The 26866-nt window shown below is 39.5% G+C and overlaps 1 protein-coding gene across 9 annotated transcripts in view; it reads left to right on the top strand.

Moving 5' to 3' along the window:
• Nucleotides 1-26866, top strand: part of Cdon (cell adhesion associated, oncogene regulated) — a 125364-nt gene that overhangs the window by 4311 nt on the left and 94187 nt on the right. Inside the window, exon 1 of one of the 9 annotated variants that reach the window (XM_029564354.1) lies at nucleotides 161-291. The exons of the other annotated variants lie outside the window; for them this stretch is intronic. The gene's annotated coding sequence lies outside the window, so the exon portion shown is untranslated. Of the gene's footprint in view, nucleotides 1-160; nucleotides 292-26866 lie in introns of those variants that run through there. 9 annotated transcript variants of the gene reach the window in all.

Below are 26866 nucleotides of genomic sequence, written 5' to 3' on the forward strand. Positions count from 1 at the left end.
TGTGTGTGTGTGTGTGTGTGTGTGTGTGTAGCTGAGTAGTGCTGGGGGAGGTATGGGGAGCTGAGAGCAGGCTGCATTAGAAGGCTCAGTATGTTAGCAGATCTAAAATCAAGGCATGACTTAACAGCTTATCTTGTAAGAGAAAAGCCCAACCCAAAGGCAGACTGCAAGTGGGGACTTTATTACAAGCAGGAGTGTGATGTGCCTTTAGCATTGAAGCGAACCCAGTGTAAGTACAGAAAGGCGCTGTTCTGTGCTCTGGAGCACAAGCATATACACGTCGCACAGTTGGTAAGTGTTCTTTGAACAATCTTTTGATAAATACATAAAATTATGTTACAGTTTGGTTTTGCCTGTAAGGGCCGATGTATTCTGTAATAATTTAAAATTTGAGAGCAGTCAGGCTTTTGGTGATGTCAATTGCTTTTGCAGAGATGAAACACTGGTTTGAATAGGCATATATTAGTTTCTACTTTTGTTTTCTTATGATTTTGTTATCTTATTACACTACAAGATTTAAATTCATTTATGGCATGTCTCTCTTTTCTGTTCACTTTTAATGAATTCTATTTGGTTTCTAGTATTTTAAGCCATGACTTTGCAGATTTGCCAGCAGCCCCAAGTACATGGAAATCTAGCTACCAAAAACATTCTGTAAAATCTCTGGAACAAAATTGTTGAGAAACATTAATGTATCTCCATTCCCCCTCATCTCTTCTTGCTCTGCCCCCAGTATCTTTTTGGAAAGATACATTTTTTTTTTTTTCAGAATATTAGCCCAGTTGACTTTCTTGTACTTTTGCAGGGAAGAGCAAGCAGTTCAGGTTTGTGGGTGGTATAGTTAATTGATTTTCATTTTCTGGAAATGTGAATTTCAGTGCTAACAGTTTTCAACTCATGTAGAATGTAGCGGCATGTTTGATGGCTAATGTGATATATTTTATTACTGACTAAAGTCATGGAGATGGTGCACAGTTCTTTTCTTTCCATTCCTTGTAGTCCTGTACCCAGCTCCCACAATACAGTATGTTTGGAGGATAATCCCTTTTAGAATATGTTTAATCATTTTCCACCTTCTTTCTGGGCATGCCTTCCACAAGAACAGCCAAACTGAAAGGACTTTTGCACGAACTGGAGTAAACTCTGATGTCAGTGCCTGTCTGACTTCACAGTTTAGTTGCTATATGGTATATTTTGATGTCCAGAGATGATTTGAAAAAAACCCAAACCTACGGCATAGAACATTTTGTTCTGCTGTATGTCAGTTGGACTGTGAGTAGGAGCTTCAGTTCTTGGAAACTATGGTGTGACTTTTAATAGACAAAAAATATGTATGCTGGCTACATTATTGAACTTGGATTACATATTTTGCTCGTATTTCCTTGTTTGAAACTATGTGGTTGATTTTTATTTTTGTATTACCATAATAGAAATTGAATCAAGAGGCTGACATAGAACTTGCTTTTCAGCTGTTCCTCTCATTGTTTATGTGAGCTTAGGCAATGATCTTGACCTAGCCTTGGATTCTTTATCTGTTAAATGGGGATTAAAATGGAGAATATGTCTCCCCACCATGGGATTAAATGAGTTAATGAAAGTAAAACATTTGGCAGATAGTAAAACTTCTATAAATGTTAGCTGCTGTTATTTTTATTAATTCCTTCTGTGCCTGTTAGTGTATTACTTTGGCCCAGAAGTGATTGCTTTCAAGTACTAAATAAGGAGGAAGTCTTGGAAGTTAGTAACAGTGTGTCACATGTAACTGCTGCAAACTTGATATGTTAGTTTTCTTATATTTCCAGTTGAAACCTTAGACAGCATTTGGAAGCAATGCATTGAGCTTTTTCTAATGTAAGCAAAATATAACAATATGCACAAGTATATACCTTATGTAGGCAGTGAACAGCCAAATGAATGGTTAGGTAAGCACACACCTCTGTGATCATTAGCCTATTCAGGTAGCACTTCCTTCTCCTGGGAAGGCTCCCTTGGTGCCTTTCCTCTGCCTTCCCCTCCCCTTGCAAGGCAACAACCATGCTAATCAGTCTCACTGTAAGATGATTTTGCCTGTTCTTGAACTTGGGGAAATAGACTCAAACAGTGATGGTTTCCTGCACAATTCTTTATGTCTGTGCAGTTTATCCATGCTGTTGTGTGCAATCCTAATTCATACTTTTAAAGTTGTTACAGAGTCTTTTGTGCATTTTGAAATTTATTTTATTGGCCCATGGGGTACACAGTCATTGGCAGAAAAAAGAAAAATAACATTTCTTTTTAAATTGTTAGAAAACCAGATCCCAGTGACTATCTTAGAAAAATAACCATGATGTCATTAGTTTTTAAATGTAAACCTGAGTGGGAGGTAATTCAGTTAGCTCCAGTTATAATTCCATAAACCAGGTCCTCTGATGATACATTTATTTTTAATCAGAATCAAACACCATGAACAATATTTAGAATTTGACAGAAATACCCACATACTCAACTTTAGTGTCATTCATTGAATTGAAAATCAAATAGCAGAATGTATGTACATACAAATACATGTATACATATATTGTGTTTTTGGGAAAAAAAGGTCTACCATAAGTAGAAGAGGATGAACTAAGATGTTATGGTCCAGGAAGAACAAGGCCACATTCTATTATAGAGAAGAATTTTACCCACGATACTTTTTTTTTTTTTTAACTTTTCAGATATTTTATTTATTATTTTTATTTTATGTGTATGCGTGTATTGCCTGCATGTAGGTAAGTGCACCCATGTTATGCAATGCCCGTGGAGGACAGAGAGGCTGTCGGATCACCTGGAATTGGAGTTACGGACAGTTGCTAGCTGCCATATGGGTGCTGGGATTTGAACCCGGGTCTTCTGCAAGAACAGTGTTCTTAACCGCTGAGCCATCTCTCCAGCACCCCCCCCATGATACTTCTTAACAATTGCTGGACATTTAGAATTTCTATTTATAATTTTGGAATTCCCGGCTATGCTTAATGAAATTTATCTCACAAGCAGTAAAGCAAAAATACAAAGTGGTAGCGATGATCCCAAGTTTTTCTTCAGAATTTGGAGGGGACTGTAGTGTAATGAATGGCTTGTCTTCTGTTATTAGAGATGTTGATTAAGGGTTTTCCGGCTGTTTTGCTTGGACACTAGCCATTTTTCTCTCAAGAGACATTGTAAGTCTCAGCACTTGTAAGTTTATTAAATCTTACTATTCATGGCTCCTTGACACAGGTCATTTTTCACAGACAGTCATGGGCAGCAAAGGGTCCCCCTCACTCCCAGGGGCATGCTAGAACTTCAGTGGCCAGGAGCTATGGGGAGAGTTGCAGTGGTGACATGCAATTCATCTTTTGTTCTGTAGAGGCACTCATAGATGGAGATTATGTTCCAGAAGAAAGAACTGTCCAACAAACAGAGCTGTCTCATTTGAGGACATGTTTCTTTGAAGGGTATGAGCCCTTCTGCACTGTTATAGTGCTGTTTGTAAAGGGTAATGTGCAAAGAATGTCATCTGTGAGTGAGAGAATGAACCAGTGACCTCTAAGAACCTTTGTGAGAGTACCAAGTTTCCGTGAAATAGGCTTCCATGGTATAGCTAGGCTGTATACCCACTTTAGCCTAGTTCTATAGGAAGAAAATGTGTCTTGTTTCCAAAGTGGAAAAAGTAGCCAGTAGAAAAATACATTTTTCCAAACTAGCCCCTGCTTAAAGTTGGCGACTACCTCTACTTGTCGCTCTTTTAATTTTAAGTATTATTCCTAGTTTATCATTAATAGGCATGTCAGTTATTATTTTCTGTCTTTTTATTTTAAGAGAGACTAGGGAGTCAGGCATAGTGGTGTATACAGAATGCCAGCCTAAACTGCATAGTGAAAGTCTTTTTTTAAAAAAAGATGGGGGGCCTGGATAGATGGCTCAGTGGTTAAGAGCACTGGCTGGTCTTGTGGAAGACCTGGGTTTGATGTTCCCAGCACCCACATGGTGGCTAACAACTGTCTATAACTCCAGTTCCAGGGTATCTGATGCCCTCTTCTGACCTCTGTGGGCATTACATGACACAGGTGCACTTACGTACATCTATCCATAATACTCACACACATAAAATAAAAATAAATGTTTTTAAAGGAGAGAAAGTAGGGATCTTTTTAACATTTGAAGTTATTGGTTGCAGAAATGATGATAGTTTATAAATACAGTATTTCTGTTGGCCTAGTAAATTGTTCGTTCAAGCCTACAAATTTGATGTAAAGTAAAAAGTAACAAATGTTCTTGTCTCTCCTTCACCCAAACTTTTCTAAATTTGAATTTCAAGAGAAAAATAGCTCCCAAAGGAAGAAAGGCCAGCATCAGTGACTTAACCAGGTGACAGAACTATTCAAGATTGTTCCTGGGATCCATACATAGTTAATCTGTGTGCTTAACTTAGAAGTATGATGTTTTGGAGCTGGAGAGATGGTTCAGTGGTTAAAAGCAACTCCCAGAATCCAAGGTTTGGTTCTCAGCACCCACATGGAGGCTAACACCCATCCTTAACTCCAGTTCCAGGGGATCTGATGCCCTCTTCTGGCCTTCACAGACACCAGGCATGCATGTGGTATGCTTACATACATGCAGATAAAACCCTCATATGTATAAAGTAATAATAAAATCTTAAATATGGTATTTTATAGTAATAATTGGTATTTAGAATGGTTAATAAGACTGTGGGATCCTGAATCATCAAATATTTTTTTCTCATAAAATAGGAAAATATATTGAATTTTTAATGTTTAAAATTTTTAATGTTAGCTGGGCGTGGTAACGCACGCTTTTAATCCTAGCACTCAGGAGCCAGAGGCAGGTGGATCTCTGTGAGTTCAAGGCCAGCCTGGTCTACATAGTGAGTTCCAGGACAGCTGGAACTACAGGGAGACCCTGTCTCAAAAAGACCAAAAAAAAAAAAAAAAGATTTTTTAAAAAAATTTTATTTAATTTATTATTTATTATTATTGTGTGTGTGACATGTGAGAGCTCATTCAGGGTTTTGCGTACATGTGGTCAGAGACCACTCTCAGGGGTCAGCCTCGCCTTTTGCCAATTCCCTCCTACCACAGACTCCTGGTTGTCAGGCTTGTGTGGCAAGCACTTTCACCCACTGAGCCACCCATCTGCAGCATGAGTTTATATTGTGTTCTATCCATGTAGTCACACAAATGCTCTCCTTATTTTAAGTCCCTGTCCTTAGAAGCAAATCTTGTCTGTCTTTTCTGTGTTACTATTATGTAATGTCTCCAACTTAGATTTAAAAAATCAGGAGAGAGAAGATCCAGAATATGAGGAAAACAAACAAACCAATCTCTTGGTAGCCAAACTGGCTACTAGTTTCCATGTTACCAGTCTTGGTTCCTTTTTTTCTGAACCATCCATCTTTCTTCATTTTGCCTAAGTAACACTCTTCTGAAAACATGAATCTGATGATGTGTCTGCTCACCTGAAAAATCCTTCAAGTTTCTGAAATTTTTGAAAAAATGTATTTTTTTAAAGTCTTATTTTTATTTGTATTATGTGTATGTGTGTGTCTGTGTCTGTGTGTGGGTATGTGCATGTAAATGCAGGTGCCTGAGGAAGACAGAACAAGGCATTAGATCCCCTGGAGGTAGAGTTACAGGTAGTTGTGAACTGCCTGACATGGATGCTGGGAACCAAACTTGGGTCCTCTCCAAGGGTAGTATGTGCTCTTAACCACTAAGCCATCACTCTAGCACCTTATAGTAACATTTTATTTGAGGTACTGGGGATTGGACACACACACTAAGCAAACATTACCACTGAGCTACATCCCTGGTGCTCAGGTATTTTTTTGAGGTATGTGCAGGGTTAATTGCCTACCCAAGTACTTATGCCATACCAGCTACTTTGCATCCTGTGACTACACCATGCTTTATGCCCCCCTTTTCTTTTTTCCATCTCTCTTTGCCTTTTTTTTTTTTTTTTTCTTTAATTTCCTTAAGCCTGGGTTTATTGTAGCCTTGGCTGGCCTCAATTCACTATGTAGCTGAGGATGACTTTGAACTTCTGATCTTCCTGCCTCCATCACCTAAGTGCTAGTATTACAGTGTGCTTGATATTTCTTTCTTGCAGGCCAAAAACTTGATTCTGAAAACATTTACACTGTATCACAATTGCATACACACTCATCTTACTCTGAGGACAATGTAGTTTTCCCCTCTCATCACCCACTCACCCTTTCCTTCAGTTATCCCTACCACTTATCTAATGCTAAGGCATCCTGAAAATCACTGATATGCATTTGAATTTCTTGGAGTCTGTTAAAGTCAAATTCTAGTTTGGTAGATGGGTAGAGGCCAAGATTCTCCCCTTCTAACAAGTTTCCAAATGCTGTTTGCTATGGTTTGGATATTTGCTATGGTTTGGATATTATGGTGATTTGAATGAGAATTGTCCCCAGTAGGCTCTAAGTATTTGAATACTCAGTTGATGGCACTGTTTGGGGAAGGTCACAGAACCTTTCAGAAGATGTGGCCTTGCTGGAAGAAGTGTGTCATGGGGGCAGGGGAGGAGCTTCGAAAGTTCATAGACTTGCCCCACTTTGAGCTTGCTCTCTCTTCTTCCTGTGTGAGCTTGAAGATGTGAGCCCTCAGCTTTCTACTCAGGCTATCTCCTACCATGCCTCTCTCCCATGATGGACTATTATCCTTCTGGAACTGTAAGCCCAGTAAACTGTAAAAGTTTCCTTGGTCATGGAATTTTATCACAGTAACAGAAAAGTAGCTGATATAGAAATGAAATGTGCTCTTTCTCCTTAGTTTAGGTGTTGAAGGCTTGATCTCAGGCTGGTAGTGCCAAGAGATGATGAGATCATGAGGGAGCTAACTTTATCAATGGATTAACCTATTGATGGGTTTATGCTGAGTGGACCGTAAGGGGGTAGGCATAGTTAGAGGTAGTGGGCCATGGTTTTGAGGGTATATCTAGTTCCTGGACCCTTCTTTTTCTCTTTCTACTTCCTGGGTATAAGGCGATCAGCCTGCTGTGTTGCACATTTCCACAGACATGAAGGCAGTGGAGCTGGCCACCGTGGACTAAACCCTCTGAAATCATGAGTCAAAGTAAATCCTTTCTCCCTGAAATTGTTTGATCAGGTATTTTGTCTCTGTGATGAAAAGTCACTATCACAGTGTTGATGAGTTGGGTGGAGGACAGAGAAGTCATAGGATACTAAGCTATTTTCTCTAGATCCATGAGTGATTTCAACACACAAGTTTTCCTTTTAAAAATCCAGTGAAATCATTGACTGTCAATGTCAAGTTCAGGAGCTCTCATAGCTTCCCAGTAATGAAGATCAAAGGAAACAACAGTAAAATCTGGCTAAAGTGTTTGAGAGCCCAGGGTATCAGCTATCATTACTGGAATGCTTGTCAGATATTTTGAATATTTTAACAATTTTGTGTGTCTTTGTTCTACATGATATCATTAGGTGCCTGGAGAGCTGAGGTCATGCTTTTCCTATTTCTGTTTTAGACACTTATTACAGGGGTTATCTTGGGTGTATAAGTACCAAAAAATACATTCTGGTCCCTGTCTCTTTGTTAGGCAAATTTCTGACAGTTACTGGACTTTTATGGTATCAGAATAAAAGTAATTAGTATGCTCCATTTTATAATAATTTGGTATTTGTTCAGTGAGTAATTGTACACATTGCCTGGCTAGAGGTAAAAATGAATGTTTAATGGATAAAATACTACTTTTATCAGTCCATGAAATTACTGTAATGGCATCAGAACTTGGCAGCCTTTTCATTCCATTAAAAAAAACAGCATCAGGAGCTAGGGAGAAGATAGTTTTTTTCCTGCCCATTTCTTTTGGCTGCTTTCCCTGGTTTTGGCCTTAGGGCGTGTGTACAACAAAATAACAACCTGATGAGAACGTCTGTAAGAATCAGGGAGTGAACAGTGGAGCTTGAAAGGAGGGACTGCCTATCATTCACCTTTGTCTCAGCAAAGCCTGCATTCCTGTCATGGTGACTTTGAGGAAAGAGAGTAGCCATGAAGAGCCCTCATAAAATGGAACTCAGCCTCATGGCTTGGCAGTCTGTAGCTTGCAGCCTACTGAAGGCATTCGGTGTCCTAGCGTCTGAGCATTACCTGTAGTCAGTCTTGGGACTAGTAAATACTGAGAGGATACTTTTAAATTAAAAAAAATTAATTAAAAAAATTTTGTTTTACGTGTATGAGTGTTTTGCCTGCATGTATGCAAATACACCACAATTGTGCAGTGCTGGTGGAAGTCAGAAGAGAGTGTTGGATTTCCTGGAACTGCAGTTAAGGATGGGTGTTAGCCACCATATGGATGGTGAGAACTGAACCTGGGTCCTCTGCAAGAGCATCCTTAACCACTTAGCCATTAAGCACTGAGCCATTTCTCCAGCCCCTGAGCAGATATTAAAAACAATTTTTTAAATTTATTATTTTAATTTTATGGATATGAGTGTCTTGCCTGCATGTATGTAAGTGTGCCTGTGTCCTGCAATGCCCCTGGAGGTCAGAAGAAGACATTGGATCCCCTGGAACTGGAGTTACAGATAGTTGTTAGCTGCCATGTGGGTGCTGTGAATCAAACCCAGGTCCTCTGCAAAAGCAACCAGTGCTCTTAACCGCTGAGCCATCTCACCAGCCCCTGAGCAGATATTTTTATAGCTCTTAATAGCATATAAAACCCGAGTGGAGCCATACCTTAGGCTTAACTACTGTGTCATATCCATGACTTACCTCAAAGGACCAGCCTACTGTGTGATTGCCATTTTATTATCTTAATATTTATTTATTCACACACATACGTGTGCGTGTGTGTGTGTGTGTGTGTGTGTGTGTGTGTGTAGACACACACATGCCATAGCATGCATGGAGTTCAGAGGACAACTTTCAGGAGCAGGTTCTCTCTTGCCACCTTGTGGGATCCAGGATTGAGCTCAGGTCTTCAGGCCTGTGTGCAGGCACCTCTACCCAGTGAGCCATCTTGCCACTTATTTTTTGAGGCAGGATTTTGTTTGTTGTAGCGGGCCTGGCTTCAGACTCCCAGCAATTCTCCACCCTCTGACTCAGGACTGATGGTGTTACTGGTTTTTTTAGGATTCCATTTTAAAGAAGGTCATTTAATTGAGTCTTCTTTAAATCTTGGATGTTCATGCATAAAGACATTTACGTTTTGCTCTGTGTTGAGAAGTATAATAAATTTTTGCTGAGTTGGGTTGGATAGGTTAAAAATACTTTCCAACTCAGTTTTAAATATGAATTTTTCTGTAATATATATTTTAATTTTATCTGTGGGTTTTTTTTTTTTTTTTTTTTGGTCTTTTTGAGACAGGGTCTCCCTGTAGCCCCAGCTGTCCTGGAACTCCCTTTGTAGACCAGGCTGGCCCTGAACTCACAGAGATCCGCCTGCCTCTGCCTCCCGAGCGCTGGGATTAAAGGCGTGCGCCACCACGCCTGGCTCTGTAATATATTTTTAAGTCACATTATAATCTGATTGGATTTCCTCTGACTTCTAAATCAGTGTAGTTTGATTCCTGTTTATTGAAAAATAGGCTTTTAAAAAATAGTATAAGTTCATTTTGAGGTTACAGCAAAAATAAACCGATCCAACTCCACAGTCCTGATTCCAAGCTCTAGTTACTATATTTTAAATTATTTTGTATTTTAGTTGGATTTCTCCCTTAAAAGAAATTTTAATAGTCTTGTTTTGACTATAGTCATCTGTAAATCTTTCATACAGATTTCATCATGTGTTTGAGTTGAATTTTTTTTTCATAATCCCCTGGCTAACTAAAATCAATTTTGAGTCATTGTAAAACTGGTTGTTGACCGTGGCCTCCTATTAGGCTAGCAAACGCAATTGTCATGATTTGTTATTTCTTTTGTTTGAGGATGTGTTCTAAAAGAACTATTGTCATAGTGGTTAGGTCTTAGAATAATTTCACATTTGTTGCTATGACAGCAGCCACAGTGGGGTTTTAAATCATGCAATGCAGCTTTCGAGGAGAGCTGCTATCAGGGTTTGTGGCATCAGATAAATTTTAGTTCAGGGATTTGACTGTGTGTATTATCAATGTTAATATGAATCTCATAGCTAATTCCCAAAGTGGATTTCTAAATGGGAACTTTGGGAAGTTCAGGTTAATGTGTCCACCCCATTTGGTAATGATGGTAAACATTACTTAAAGAAGCATTCTCAGTGTGTGACTTCTTTGTTTGGGATTTCTCTTCCTAGTTAGATAGATTATTGGGGCAAATATAAGGAAGTAGTTAGCCCTGTAAATAGAAACTGTAACACTTGGTCAGATTCTTGTTTTCTTAGCCAACTGTATTTGTTCAGGTTAATGTGTCCACCCCATTTGGTAATGATGGTAAACATTACTTAAAGAAGCATTCTCAGTGTGTGACTTCTTTGTTTGGGATTTCTCTTCCTAGTTAGATAGATTATTGGGGCAAATATAAGGAAGTAGTTAGCCCTGTAAATAGAAACTGTAACACTTGGTCAGATTCTTGTTTTCTTAGCCAACTGTATTTGTTATTTGTATATAGATGTTAGCAGGCGATGGAATCAAATCAGTAGGCCCCACATAATCAAATTCTATAGTGCTTAAACAACCCAGAGTGAGAAACTGAGTTTTGAGTGTTTCATCTGTACAAATATGACTTTTTTTCTTCATGTTGTAATATGAATTTTCTGGGAGTAAAGCCCCCTTTGACATTTAGTAGGCAAACAAAGTCCTCATTTTCTTGGAAAAATTCTTTCTAATCCACTGAGAAATACTTGTGTCTTTTGTGTCTGATTCACCTAGAGTGAATGTGTGCTGTCTGTGCACGTGGGAATTTAACAATAATTAATGTGGTAACAAAGGACTAAAGTATTCCTTTTGCAGAGCAAGGCTCTTGTCTGTTGAGGTACCCTGTGGACTTATAAGAATGGTGCCTCCCCCCGATTGGGAAAGAAAAGTCCTAGCCTAGTCTGGGAGACACATGCACAGATAGGCCCAGGGGGAGCCAAGGATACCCTGTCCTCAGTTCCCCTGCTGAACAATTATAAACTCTTAATTTTGTGTTTCTTCTTATTCCTTATACATAATACACTTCTCCTTCCCTGTGTTTCTGATGGTGACCATTCCTTAAATTACTTTTACAGAGCCCTTTCTACTTTGCACAGTATTTCAGTTATTTTTTTCCTACTTATAAGAAATGTATGAAATAGTACGGTTTTTGTGAACAAGGAATCATGAAGAATCATGGCCAGCGGTAGCAGGTGTAGTTTTTAATCTAGTTCAGTCAGGTGTCCTTCAGAATCTCACTGTAGGATGTTGGGAAAGGATGTAATTTGAAATTTCTGTCTCTTTTAAGCCTTGTTTTAAGTCATAATCACACATTTTGTACATAGATGAAAATTGCTAAATTCTGAGGTTTTCTTTTGTCTTTGATAATTTTAAACCACAAGTTGTATGTTCTAGAGTCTATTAACCTAGTATTGAAAGTATTGAAATGAGTTTTGCTAAGCTAAAATTGACCTCCTGGTCCCTTGTATTTCATTCCCCCCCTAGTCACTGGGATATTGGCTTTCTCACCCTTTTCTTTGGAGTAGGGAAAATACTTGGATGCTTAGAATTTTTTTTGCAATGTATCTTGGCTGAATGTGCAACTGGAAGGTTCTTTCCAGTTGTATTAAAGAAAGGAATTAGCAAAGGGGACATTTTGGAAATAAGGTTCATTTTATTTTTGTCTGTGGTTGTAGAACAAATGCAACCTCTAAATTGATGTGTTCTTTCTCATTTTACTAGTCATTCCCTGTTGTTCTTTCTGTATCCAGAAGTGACTGATGGTCTTAAAACAGAATTTGCGTTTTCATGTCTTGGATATGTTAGGGTAGGAATTCAAAGCTTTGTGGGTTTTAAGTGGTTCAGTGTTACTTTGGTGAATTGTTAGTAATGTCTGTTTTGTTTTCTATTGCTGTAATGTTGTCTAAGACAGAAGTCAGTGCTAAAGCATTTAACAGCATCTAATTTGTGTTATTTTGGTGTAGATCATTAAATAATTACTATTTAATGACATGGTTTAAAATAGTTTGATGGCCAAAGGAAAAGCAGATATCCTTAGGGCCAGAATTTGCCCTTCCTCCTCTGTTGGAGTTGTAATCCCAGCAGAGTGCAGCTCCCAGTGCGAGGTGTGAGACTGTTTATTTTCACTCAGGAGATGTATATACTACAGAAGGAAAACTCTGGCCTGGCTTAACCTAAGCAAGTCATTACTTATCTACAATCTGGCAGGCAATTTGATTAAGGTTGACAGAGCTCATATAATATCAGAACCAGACCCTCTTGGTGATTGATGATGCTTGTCTCTCAAGTTTTGTGTGTGTGTGTGTGTGTGTGTTTTTTTTTTTTAATTTGAAAAGAGAAAAACTGAACAAGAATGAATGCTTAATCTGATCTGTATTTACCAAAGGTAAACTGTTAGATATAATTTTATCTATAGCTGTATGCATTAATTTTTACGAAGTTTCTCAGATGACAATGAAATGGTTTAAAAACAATGTATTAATTTTAGATCTGCAGGTTAACTTTGACTTTTACCTTTTTTTTTTGGTGCTGGGGATCAACCTGGTACCTTGTGCATTGTAGGTTACCATTTTGCCACCAAATATGTCCTCAGTCCTTAACTTGACTTTTAAGTGATTTAATTGTTGAACTCGTAGATATCCTGCTTCTTAGCTTAACATCTTTAACATGGATTTCTTTGACACTGTATATTCCTTAGAATAATGGGATGAACCTAAAAGAGAAAACTTTCCCCTTTTCTAATGAGAAACTTTCTCATTTTCTAATGAGATTGAATTACTTGGAAACATTTGGGTTGAAAGCATTTTTAGCTCCTTGCTTTCCAATGATAAGAAACAACGTGGACCTTTGTAATAGCATGTTCTGGGCCATTGAATGTCTTCCTTGCTGGTTTATCTGTTCCATGTCTCATTCTCACTGACACCACATGTGACTGGAATGTGCCAAATGTTCTTGGCAACACTTTAGTCATTTGTCTACGCAGATTTCTGAGTGCTACTGAAGACCATTTCCTGTTTGTGGAAATGGTGGTAGGGCTAGAAGAAAACCCCACTCATACTTTGAGTAGATTTAGTATTTGCAACTTCTAGATTAGTGAAATCTTTGAATCAAACAGTGAGTTCATTTTACATAATAGAAGCTTTAGCCTAGACATTTCAGGTGATGTATCATAGCAGCTTAATGCAGTCAAAAGCAGGACTCTACTGTGTTCACCTGTCTGCACTCTCTGAGGAAACTTTGGTTTCCCCATCTTTCTAATGGAATGGTGGGACTCAGGACTCTGGGATCCTGGTTGACTGAGTACTTTCTAGGTGCTTTGTGGATGAGAATCTTGGCTGCTGCCATCTATGTTGCTCTTGGTGCTTGTTGATAGGATGTGTCATTATTGCAGTGCTGCTTAATAGAGCCCAGCAGAGCAAAATGAATAGGGAATAAAATTTGGAAAGCGATAAATATAGGGTGTATTTTTTGTTCTTGGGCTGGTTAAAATGTGATTCCTAGGTAAGGCTACAGTTAGGTGAGGCTGTACTATCTGTTGATGAGATTTTGAGTAAAGTCACAGATCCTTCAAAGGCCGAATATGAATACCATCTTGAATTTCTTGATCTAAAATTTCAGGTTCCTAACTCTTCCTTCCCCCTCTATCTCCTCAAGCTCAATATAAATATACTTCAACTTAATACTAGGAAAATGAACCTTGCTGTAAAGGAGTTATACTTCATATCTAGTTGTTCTTGAAAACAGCAGATAATTGCTGGTATCTTTTGCTAACTTCTCTGTTAATATGGTAGTCTTCCTTTGTCTATGGGGTACATTCCAAGGCATCTTAGTGCTGAGCCTGTCATATACTTATTTTTCCCTATACCTATACATCTATGGTAAATTTACTTCATAAATTAAGTACAAGAGATTAACAAAAATAACTACCTGGACATGGTGACTCATACCTAAAATCATAATACCCCAGAGTCTGAGGCAGGAATATCATAAGTTCAGTCAGGCTGGTCCATATATAGCAAGACCCTTTTTCAAATCAGTATCCCTCTATATCTTTCTACAAAAATTATAACAATATAATAAAAGTTATATGTCTTCTCTCTTGAAATTCCTTCTGTTTTGTACTTACCCAATCCTTTTTATTTCTTTATCAAGAGGTTTTATCTTTTTACTTTATGGCTTCTCTTTATTCTGTTTGAATACCAGTGCCACTATTCTTGTGCTTTGGGGCCATTTTTACATAACTGTTTGAACACAAGCATGGTGTACTGCCATCGTCTATCCTGATAGACATGATTAGCATGTGAGTGATAAACACAGCATGGATATGCCGGACAAGGGATACTCCAGAGCCTGGACGGGATGGGGTGGGATAGAACAAGACCACATACAGTTTAAAACTTACAAATTAATTTATTTCTGGAATTTTCCATTTAATATAGTTGGGCCATGAATGACCACAAGTAACTGAAATTTCTGAAAGTAAAGCCACAAATGAGGCTTACTATGATAATTTTTTTATTCAAGAGCATAAGTATGAGCTATAGGAAGCCCAAGTATTTCTAGAATTTTTATATGCCTATATTGTTGACATATTTGAAATGTCCTACATTTGAGGATTATAGGGTAGGTTAGCAGGTAACTGGAATGGGTGCCATTGAAAAAGTTGTTCCACAGAAAGAAATAAGAATAAAATGGGGTCATTGAACACAGCATTTGACTTAAGGCAATGCTCCTGTCAGCTCACCCCAGTCTCCTCCATTTTGTTCCTAGCCAGCCAAGATACATTTAAATTGTTCTCAAGTGATCCTTGAAGGTTAAAGGTTAGTAGTGGAGGGGGAGCCTCAGATGGGAGCCAGGGGAGTGGTGCTGTTGGAACCTGACAAGGTGTAGGCACAGCTCCTGCCCTCCGCTGGCCATTGCCTATATCCTGTAGTGTTTCTGTCTTTAGCAGTGACAGTAATAATTCTTCTAGAAGGAGATACTTTTCTTAAAATGCTTAAAAATATTTTAAAGGTGTGTGTTGAAATCTTACGTTTCTTCTCCACTGATCAGCCTAATTACTGAACTCTCTGAAGAAATCCAGGTTTGCAGGGAAGCATAGTAAGTTTTTTAGTGGTGTTGAACATATACTCGGGAGAAAACATTGTAGCACAATTCTACCAATGTACAAGCTTTAAGATATCCTACCTGGGACCTATAAAATAGAGGATAAAGCTTGGCTGTATTGCATTTATAGAGTTTTCATAGGGTGGTGGTCTTGTGGCTGCAGAGTTGGGTAGCATTTACAAGGTTCTTATAGCTTTTATAATTTCAGGGAATGCAACTCTTGCATTTGAAAATGTAATTCTTTCTTTATCTCCCAACAGCATTCTCAATACACATTTGTGAAGAAGATGTGTGGAGTCAAGGAGATAGCTGTGTATTTATTTGACTAGTAATGTCATTTTAGCTAATATGTCTAACTGAGCTGATAGTGTCCTATATTTTGCTGAAACAAGGCTAGCAATCAAACTTGAATAGTTATTTGGCTTCCCTCCCCTCCTCTCCCTTCCCCTTCCCTCCCTTCCCTTTCCCTCCCCTCCCTTCCTTTCCCCTCCCCTCCCTTTCCCTATCCACTCTCTCTCCTTCCCCTTCTGTCCTTCCCCCCTTTCCTTCCTTTCCTTTCCCTTTCTCCTTCTGTATTAGTTACTTCTTCATTCTGTGATAAACCACCATGTCCAAGACAACTTATAGAAGGAAGAATTTTGAGCTTATAGTTCCAGAGGGATGAGTTCCTCATTGTGGTACCCCATTCTTGGTACCAACTTCTGACCAAGATAACTTATGGAAGTTTATTGGTCTTGTGGTTCCAGAGGGATGAGAGTCCATCATTGGTGGGGAGGCATGGCAGGAGGCAGCTGGAGCAGAAAGCTGAGTTTTCACATCTTCAAGCAGGCACAGGAAGCAGAGAGAGCGAAACTGACCAAATACTCAAATGCTTGAGCCTATGGGGGACACTTCATTCAATCCACCATACCCTCCCTTCCCTTTTCTCTCTTCCCTCTCCTCCCTTCCCCTCCCTTTCTCTTCTTCCCCTCTTTATGTAACCCAGGCTGGCCTTAAATTCATGATCCTTATGCCTCAGTCTCTTGAGTGCTGGGATCACAGGTGAAACATTTTTATTTGATGGGGTACTGCTGAACCATGCTGTGTGGGGTGTGGGCATTATGTGTATCAGCAACTTGATACTGCCTGATACTGGAATAACTTCTTCATGTATATGTAAGTTAAATTGCCATTGTGGCAGATTACTTAAAATGTACTTGATTTTCCTTAGTTATTTACCAAATTCAAGATGGAAAAAAAAGTGTTGGCAGGAAATGGGACTGATTGGCTTGATGATTTTAGGACTTATAAAACTATGTGGTTGGAATTTTACCCAGCTGAATTATCTCCTGTTGAGTACTCTGTTGTTACTCGGCAGAGCTTTGACCTACCAGAGCTTGCTGTTATGTGATTTTGACTATACATAGTAAGTTCATATCATATTATAGGAAACATGACCATCATGCATCATAAAATCCTGCTATTTTAGCCTGTAATGCTAATTCCTCACATAAATATATGAAGATAATCATAACATGTTATGTATGTCTGGCTACAGAGCCTCTGGAACAGTCCTAAATGTAGATATTTCTATTTGCTTATGCCTTCTGATGACCATTTTGCGAACTAGCAATGCAGCAATGCTTCTGGTTGCTGTCTTGATGAGTCTCCTTACGCTAAGAGGGGCCTTTTGATAACACTGTTTGGCCTAATTTCACTCTGGCCTGTGGTCTTTCTCTTTAGTGCTGCATCATATTCTTTGCTAATCATCTTGAAAAACATTGGCTACTGATTTTTAAAAACTGACATAAAGTAAACAAGTAAACATTGTTATAAAAACAAGTAAAGAGTGGGACTGGGGATTTAGCTCAGTGGTAGAGCATTTAAGGCCCTGCGTTTGGTCCTCAGCTCCAAAAAAAAAGTAAAGAAAATAGAGGAGGTCCTCATGATCTGGTCATAGAATATTAATGCTGATTCTCTTAAGCGGCTGTTGTTAGACTCATCTTACCATTTCTTGTTGGATTACTAGAATGGTTTTTGTTGTTGTTTTTGTTGTTTTGACAGGGTCTCCCTAGTCCCAGCCCTAGAACTCACTATGTAGACCAGACTGGTCTCCATCTTGCAGAAATCCACCTGCCTCTGCCTCCCAAGGACTGAGATTAAAGGTATACACCACCATGTATCAGAATGTTTCCTTAGCATAGTAAATGAGTAGTTTTTTTTTTAAGTAACACAGTCATCCTCAGAAAACATTGTGAGGTTTCTCATGCAGTGTACGTTTATTCATGCATAGAATTTATGAAGATATATTTTATGAAAGATACTTCCTGTTAAATATGCAGTGGTGAGCAAACCAGACTTGATCTATCATGGAACCAATGAAGTGGTTAATCTAGGTCTACTATAAATTAAAAAAAATATTTTATTTTTTTTATTTTTTTATGTGTATGCATGTATTGCCTGCATGTAGGTAAGTGCACCTGTGTCATGCAATGCCTGCAGAGGACCGAAGAGACTGTCAGCTCCCCTGGAACTGGAGTTATGGACAGTTGTTAGCTGCCATGTGGGTGCTAGGATTCGAACCTGGGTCTTCTGCAAGAACAGTGTTCTTAACCACAGAGCCATCTCTCCAGCTCCCACTATAATTTTTTTTAAAAAAGCTTTTCTTGGGCTTGGAGACATGGCTCAGTTGTTAAGAATATTGGCTGCTCTTGCAAAGGACCTGAGTTTGGTTCCCAGCACCCACATGATCCAAGGTCTGATGCTCTCTTCTGGTCTCTGTGAGCATTGCATATACATGGTGCACCTACATACATGCAGGCAAAACACTCATACATATGAAATAAAAATAAATAAAAATAAAGCTTTTCTTTTTTTAGATCAGGTTCTGTGAAGGAGAATGGAAGGAACAGAGATTTCTCATAACGCCTGTCCCAAACTCAGATTTATGTGAACTGAACATAATCTAATCTAATTTCTCTTTTTTTTCCTTCCTTATAGTATACTCTGGGTATACTGTAGCAGGTAAGGTAAAAATGAAGATCTGTACTTTACCACTTCTCCTCAGCTGCAATTTTTTAATGTATTTTTTTATTGAATTTTTGCGCATTTCATATAAAACTTCTTAATCATCTTTATATCCCGTCCCCCATCTGGACCCCACCATAGCCCACCGCACCAGATTTCATGCATTCTGTCATATATGTTAAGGCCTATCGAGACAAGTTTGTATACCCAGATGTCTCTCAGTGCAACCTCATCCACTGGGGTCTAATCACCATATGTAGTCTCTCCCTTAAAGAAGATCGACTTTCCCTAACCCAACAATAATCAGTTGCCAGTAGTTCTTTGGCTAAGGTTGGAGTCTGCTGCCCATTTCCCCAGTTCTATGCTGGTTTTTTGTCTGATTGAGTCAGCATGGGTCTTGTGCATACTGTCATACTGCTTTGGGTTCATGTGAGCAAGGTCTCAGGAGCCTGTAAGACTCTGTTTCCATGTGGTTATGTACCTCTTCCTCTGGCTCTTAAATTTTTCTACCTCCCCTTCCACAATGGTCTCTGAGCCCTGGCTGGTGAATTTTAATATAGGAGTCCTGCCCAGGGCTCAGACTCTGCAGACTCTTATTCTCTAACTTTGGCCATTTGTAGCCTTTTGTGTTCATTGCCCTCTGTTGCATGAGGGAGCTTCGTTGATGAGAGTCGAGAGATGCATTAGTGTTCTCTCTACCCCTGTTACACTGTGTTCTATGAGCCTTAAGTATAGAGGTTCCATTGGAGATGTGTTACTTAGGGTTGGGCATCTGACAGACACTTCTCTGTGTGTGACCAGTTGTGGAACACTATAATAGTCTTCATCTATACAAAAGAAGCTTCTCTGATGAGTGGTGACTGGCTCCAGTTACAATTTTACACATGGGAAGTCAGATTAAAGTGAAAGTTTGGCTGTTATTGAAGAAGGAAGTTTTAGAGCACTGTGCAGGGAGAACAAGGGGTAAAGGGATCTATTGGAGTTGAATGTAGGGTTGGATATGGTAAGTATCTGCCTTTGAAACTTCAGCTTCCCTGCAGGGCCTAAAATTTTGGCCTGTTTTGATGGGAAAATGATCATAAAATTACAGGATGGGCTTCTGGAATTGCTTGGTCTTTGTGAGTGTCAGAGACCTGTTGCTGTTAGGCAGAGCAGTAGTACTGACACGGATGAGAAGGCCTGGCACAGCTAAGATAAAAGAGCCTGTTTCATAAGGAAGTTGTGGTGCTGAGCATTATAACTGTACTGGTTCAACACAGTGAAAACGTCAGTCTCTAGTTCCTTAGCAATGGTCGTCTTCTTTTTTTTTTTTTTTTTGGTCTTTTTTGAGTCAGGGTCTCCCTGTAGCCCCAGCTGACCTGGAACTATGTAGAACAGGCTGGCCTTGAAGTCACAGAAATCCATCCACCTGCCTCTGCCTCCTGAGTGCTGGGACTAAAGGTGTGCACCACCATGCCCGGCAGCACTGATCTTTAAACAAGCATGAGTTTTAGTGATTTTGGACTTATCTAGACTAAAACAAGAAAAACATAGCCAAAAGGCATACAGTGATTGTTCCTAAAGCCAAATTTATTCTGAAATTACTTCTTGCTTGCCTTTTTTGCCTTGTTTGAAAGAAGCAAGTTTGGAAGATAATAGTTCTTAATTTAAAAGGCTAGTATTCTTGCTTGACAGATTTTTGGCCATCATACATAGGGCATATAGGTGGTTTAAACATTTCTTCTTCCTCTTTTTCCTCTTGTTATCTTCTGCTGTTGGGGATTGAACATGGTCTTGTTCATGTTACAACTGCCTTAAGACTGAGCCACACCCCAGCACTTATTTTTAAATTTGATTATCAACCTCCCAAGGCCTGGGAAGTATTGCTATAATGTAAACTGAGAGAATCATCAGTACAGTTGTTTAAGTTAGGACATGACTTTGCTAATTCTCAGGCTAGATGTTTCTCTGTGTGAGATTTACATGTCATGTATGTAGGATACCTCAGTATCAGGTTCGATTTTGTTTGGCCACAGAGTAAAGTTGCTTTTACCCTTCTCCAGCAGAAGCTGGGATACCTCACCTCATTTTAAGGTCCTATTCATTGTTCTGTATACTGAGGTCAGGAGGCAAGGCCCTAAAAAGCCTCTCTATAAAAACGTAGCTTTTTAGATGTTTTATTAGTACTGCTGCTGGTTATTTTGATTAGCACTATGTTTTATTTGCACCCTGAAGCTGTTCAAGTAAAGATTGTAATTTAGATAAACAAAATATCTGATGCTCTGGAACACCCACACCTGCTGTCTAGGCTTCACTTTTGAGGTGCTAGCTTAGGTTGGCAGGGAAGCCAGGGGAGAAAGAGGAGGTGATTATGTGGGGTGATGAAATACTTCAAATGTAGGTTCTTAGAAAACTTGTGTTTCCCCCACCCCCTTTTTCTTAATCTTGAAAACTAATTTTGTTTTTGTTAACATGTATTAATGGTACATATTAATGGGATTCAGTGTGGTTTTTGTCTGTGCATGCGTATAACACGCAAAGATCAAATCCAGCTTGCTTTCTGCCACCCGAGTAGTTTTCTAATAGTTAATGTTCTTTTACTCAGTGATTCCCTTTTTTAAAAAAAATTATTTATTTATTTATTTTATGTGTATTGTCTGCACATAGGTAAGTGCACTCGTGTCGGTCAGAAGAGGCTGTCGGATCCCCTGGGACTGGAGTTACGGACAGTTGTTAGCTGCCATGTGGGTGCTAGGATTTGAATCTGGGTCTTCTGCAAGAACAACGAGTGTTCTTAACTGCTGAGCCATCTCTCCAGCCCTGTGATTCCCTTTTTTTTTAACATAAATCCCAAGTTGTCATGAGAAGACTTATGTTTTGCATTGTATGCACATTTCTGACAATGTTTCCAGAATTCTATGAATACCTCACTGATAATTTGACTCTGAAGTGGTGGGTATCACTTTTACAAAACAGTGTTTACCAGAAAAATTTCCATTTTTTCCTCCCCTGAATATAAAGTAAAGGGGTCACCCTCACTTAAGTTCTTATAGTGAAATCACGAACTTCATGTCTCTTTTTAAATAATTTAACTTTTATTTATTTGATTTCTTTTTCTTTTTTAGCAAATACATCTACTTCCTATTTATCCATGGAGTGCTGAGCTTCATTTTTAGAGCTAAGGGTTGATGGTCAGATCCCTTAGCTGCTCTTCCCCTTTCATCAGTGCAGTCTTTGGAGTCTGCCACAGAGAAGGCAAGACATCATGTATATGCAGGCTTTTATGTATTCTTTTTTCATCTAGGTATGGCAGTTAGGAATGTTTGTCATAGACTTCTACTGGAAAAAGACTGGAGATTTTTTTTCCTTTAAGAGTACTATGCCACACTAAGTAAATGTTCTGTCTGAATATTCTTTTCATGAAAGCTTTTAAAACTTTTATTATTATTGTGTGTATATGATGTATGTGCGTGGGCATACGTGTCGTATGGTGGGGAGGTCCGAAGACAGCTTTTTGGAGTTAGTTCTTTCCCTCTACCTTTATTTGTGTTCCAGGGATGGAACTCAGGTGGCCAGGCTTGGTTGGCCTGTGGTGAAAACTCTGCCCTCACAAATGGATTAATGTCACCATCATGCGTACGGGTTAGTTATCTCTGGATTGGCTTCTGGACAAATGGAGTTTGATCTGTTGCTCTTTTGCTGTCTTGCTCTTTGCTGTGGAATGAGGCAGCACAAAGGCCCCACCAGATACCAGCACTGATCTCTTGGACTTCTAGCCTCCATTACTGTGAGAACCAAATAGATGTGTTCTTTTTTTTTTTTTCAATTTAAAAAAATTTATGTGTATGGCTGTTAAACCTGCATGTGTGTGAGAGCACCGTGCAAAGGACAGAAGCGGGCATCGGATCCCCTGGAACTAGAGTTATAGAGGGTTGTTAGCTGCCATGTTGGTGTTGAGAATCGAACCCAGATCCTCTATAAGAGCAGCCACTGAGCCATCTGTCTAACCCCAGATCTCTGTTCTTAATAAATTGTCCTGTCTCATATTGTGTTACAGTAGCAGAAATAGACTAAGACAGCATTTAATATTTTGTTGTAGAAATTATTGAAAAACCTGTTTTTTAAGAATTAAAAAATTAATTTTGTGTGTACAATGTGTGTGTGTGTGTGTGTGTGTGTGTGTGTATGTGTGTGCACAAGTACCACTGCAAACAGGTGGAGGCCAGAGGATGGCTTTGTGAAGCCTGTTCTATCCTTCCAGCTTTACCTGGGTTCCAGTGATTAAATTCAGGTTGCCAGGCTTTCCAGGCGAAGGCCTTTACCCACTAAGCCCTCTGTCTCACCCTGACCCTCTTGACGGTTTTCAGTCTACAAATCATGACCCTCTCATATTTGTTCCTAAAAATGGGCTACATAAGGAGATGTTGGACGATTAAGATAACATTCCAGTCCATAGCTATCTTGCGAGTCTCAAAAAGAATAAAATCTAAGTTCAAAAAAAGCAAAAACAAAAACATAAACAAAATAAAACCTCACTTCAAAACCAAAAACCTTAGGTTATACATGAAAGTCAGCAATGTCTAAGAAGAGTCAGAACCTCCAAGAGTATAAATGCAGACTGATGTGCAGTGTATCCTGAAAAGGTAGGACCTGCCTGTTACTGTACAACTGAAATACGAGGGGAGAGGATGACCAACAGTTTCAGGATTGTGTCTTTAAAGAGCTATATTTGCTCTCATATTGCTGTTACTGTGCCAGGAAACTTGGAGTTTATTATTTACCAGGTACAGTACATTTAAGCTTATTTTTTAATTCCGGAGTTTTAAAAAATATACATTAATGAAAATACTGGATCATAATATTGTAGCTAAGGCTTCATGGAGTTAAAAATAAGGTATAATCATAAATGAGAATGATTTTTATGCCTCGTTTTTATATTAATACTGAAAATAATTAAAGGATTTTTATAAAAGTTTTTTTGGGGGGGTCTTTTTGAGACAGGGTCTCCCTGTAGCCCCAGCTGGCCTGGAACTCACTATGTAGACTAGGTTGGCCTTGAACTCACAGAGATCTGCCTGTTTCTGTCTCCTGAGTGCTGGGATTAAGGACATGCACAATCATGCCCAGCTTTAGAAAAGTTTATTATTGGAATGTCTGTCTTCCAAGCTGGTTCTGTATCTTGGCTTATTTCCTTTGTCCTGCTGACTGATAGCCAGTGTAATTTTTAAAAATATTTTTATTTTTTTTAAATGTCCTAATGTAGGCGGCTTCTCAGGCTCTCTGGTTGGATCAATGCTCCATACTCTATAGTGCTGTGTTTACAAAGGCACTGTGATCTTAATTGACCTGTTTTGCTTTTTTTCTTGTTCATCAATGTAATGTAACCTGATCATTACTTTGATTTTAACTGCATGCCCCTAAAGTAAGATTTTTTTTTTGCAGTGCTGGTTTTCTTGGTGTGGACTACTATGTGGTTTTACTTATGTTTAAACTTATCAGTCACTTTGGGCCAATGATGTACTGACTAGGTGGTAATCCATGACTGAGTTATGTGTCAACTTTTGAATGCGCCTGGAGAGCCCCATTATCAGCACACAGTCACCCGTCTGTGGTGGAATGACAGGGTTGATGAAGCTGTATCTGACCTAATTCCCATCACAAATTTGAGCAAAGTGGTGCTCATAAGACATCTAGGGCTCTTCAGTTATTTTATATAGCCAAGTTTAAAGATGAAATAGATAACTTGAAATTACTATCAATATGTTGTCAAGCCTAGGAAACTCATAAGCCAACAGGTAGTGTGGTATAGAAGTCATTGTGACAGATCCAGTGTTCACCAGCACTGACAAGTTTATTTACAGCAAGTATACTTTTCTAAGAAACTTAATTTTTTTTCTTATTTGCTCTTTCCTCAGTGATTGACTGTATATACTAGAATATGCTTCATGGAAATTAGTTTCTCCTTGAGTTTTCTCTTGTTATTAAAATGAAATCTAAGCCAAACCCTATGAGGGTGAGTGTTTTGTAATTAACTGTCAGGGAAAATCTTGGGCTCAGATTGGCTCAGTGCATCATTTGGTAAGGTCTGTGAAGTTCTGGGCTTTTGAAAAATATTAATAATATTACCTAACCTTTTCTTTTCCACTGTCTCCACCCTCCTCTGTCAGTGAAGGCTAGCCAAGTGACTGATGGCATCGTTGCTACATTAGTCTGTTCTAATTTAGCTAGTGCTTAGCAAACTTAACATTTTTTTTCTTGGAGAGTTTGTTTTGTGGTTACCATAACTCTGTTATTTTTTCCCACGAAGCCAATGCCAACAGCAAACTTGCAAATCCACTGAGTAGTGCATTGTGGCAAGTGCTGCCTCCATGGTACTTGCACAGTAATCCCCTTGAAATTCTCTGTATTTTATCTTTTTAGTGATCTTTCCCAAGATGTTGTATAGCATTTCACCATTTGTGTGCAGCTATGCTTTTAAATATTCATAACTCTCCTGTATAGTTCACTGGGGATGCCAGAATTATCTGGCCTCAATTGATTCTTGGTTTCCCGCGTTCCAGAGTGGGAAGAAATCATCTGTTAGAGAGTGGGAATGTACACTTGATGTGTCTTTTTAAAAAACACACAAATATTGTGAATGGAGCCTAACTCTGCTCTCAGAGCTTCTTTTGGTGTCTAATTAGGACCACATTGATGCCTGTTGCAGCTGGCAACCCCTCACTGTTGCCTTTTTGTCCCGTGACCCTTGATCCCCATGACCTTTCCCGGGGTTTGTCCTAGACTCCTTTCATTGTGTTGGTGCCAGAGTGGCTCATGTGGAGTTGATTATTTCTTTGCTCGCTTGGCCTTTTTGGTGCCATGACTCCAAGTCACTTCCATTCTTGTTGGTCCTCAGTGAAAGGAAACACTTTTGCAGGCAGCAGGGTCATTTGTATGCTTGGCTGACTCAGCTGAGACACAGGAGAGACTGGGGAAAGGTTGTGAAGTCTGTGGGTGCCAGTCTTTAAGAAAAAGGTTGACCTGAATGATGGCAAGGCATTAATATGTGCTCACACACCGGGTGATGTCTGTCTGCATTAATGACTGAGGGGCTTCATTTGGTGGGAAGAGCAGGACCTGGAGTTTGATAGCAGCAGTTCTCCTATAAGATGGACATATTCCTCCTCCCACCTCAGGGCTCTGCAGCAGTCAGACAGTGCATCACTGTCAGTTGCACATGACTGCTTGAAAGGATACTTTAGTTTTTAAAAGCATCCAGTAACCCCCAGAGAATGACACACTCTTGGGTAATGTGTTTGTTGGGACTCACGACAGCACTTTCTTTGCCCCTCCTATCCTCTCTGTCCTCTGGTCCCTCCTAAATAATAACTCAAAGGTGAATGCCAGCTGTTATTCGTATTTTGGGAGACTCACCAATCAAAGCTTTTAGTAATCACAGAGGCATGGGCAGTTTTGGGATTTGGGGCATGTCAGATTTCCTGGCCTGTAACACCTTTGAAAGGCCTCTCTCTCTCTCTCTCTCTCTCTCTCTCTCTCTCTCTCTCTCTCTCTCTGATTTCCTGGCCTGTAACGCCTTTGAAAGGTCTCTCTCTCTCTCTCTCTCTCTCTCTCTCTCTCTCTCTCTCTGTGTGTGTGAGAGAGAGATTTAGTAACATTTCAGAACTCATTTCCTATAAGCCTGTTTGATTCCATCCCTGAATAAGCAGTTCTGTCTTTTCTTTTGTAAAAATATTTTATTTTTATTTTATGTACATGAGTGTATTGCCTCTGTGTATGTGTAAGTACACCCATGTTGTGCAATACCTGCAGAGGTCAGAAGAGAGACCTGGAACTGGAGTTATGAACAGTTGTGAGCTGCCACATGGATGCCACAATTGAGCCATCTCTCCAGCCCATCTTTTCTTTTTTAAGCTGTTTAATCTGAGGTGTTGGTAGTGTTAATTTTGAATGAGGAATTCTTATTCCTTCAAATGGGGTGCTTTTTTTCAGGATTCAGCTTGAGGCACCCTCTTCCTTTCAGGTCAACAGTTCCTTGATGTTGCCCTCCAAATTTCTAGGTACCCTACAAACCCCTGCTCAGAACTTTAGGCATCTTTCTACTGGGCCCTCTTCCACTATGTCCAACTCTGCTCTCCATCTCCACATCTTCAGTACCTCCATTCCCTGCAACACCTTCCAGCCCATAACCGTAAGAGCCCCACTTCTCAGTCACTTGTCTCAGTCAGAAATATGGACAGCAGCCTGGGTTCCTTATTTATAGTCAAAGCAGCCAGGAAACAGGAAGTAGATAGATGAATGGATTCCAGTGATGTCTGAGTGGTGTGTTCTTTCCGACTTGTATCAGTTCTTCATGTCGCATCATTTCAGTATGTCTAGGCCTGTGCTGGATAGCTTTAGTGTCAACTTGACACACTTGGGTTGAGGGAACCTCAATTGGGGAATTTCCTCTATTGGACTGGCCTGTGGCCATGTCTGAGGGGCATCTTCTTGATGAGTGATGTAGGAGGGCCCAGCCCACGGTGGGTGATGCCACCCCTGGGCAGGTGGACCTGTGTTGCATAAGAAAGCAGGCTGAGCAGGAGCCAGGGAGCAAGTCAGTAAGCAGCGTTCCTCCATGGCCTGTGCTCCAGCTCCTGCCTCCAGGTTCCTACCCTGAGTTCCTAC

The sequence above is a fragment of the Nannospalax galili genome, unplaced genomic scaffold (assembly GCF_000622305.1).
Source record: "Nannospalax galili isolate Female #2095 unplaced genomic scaffold, S.galili_v1.0 scaffold690, whole genome shotgun sequence".
In the NCBI taxonomy this organism is placed as follows: domain Eukaryota; kingdom Metazoa; phylum Chordata; class Mammalia; order Rodentia; family Spalacidae; genus Nannospalax; species Nannospalax galili.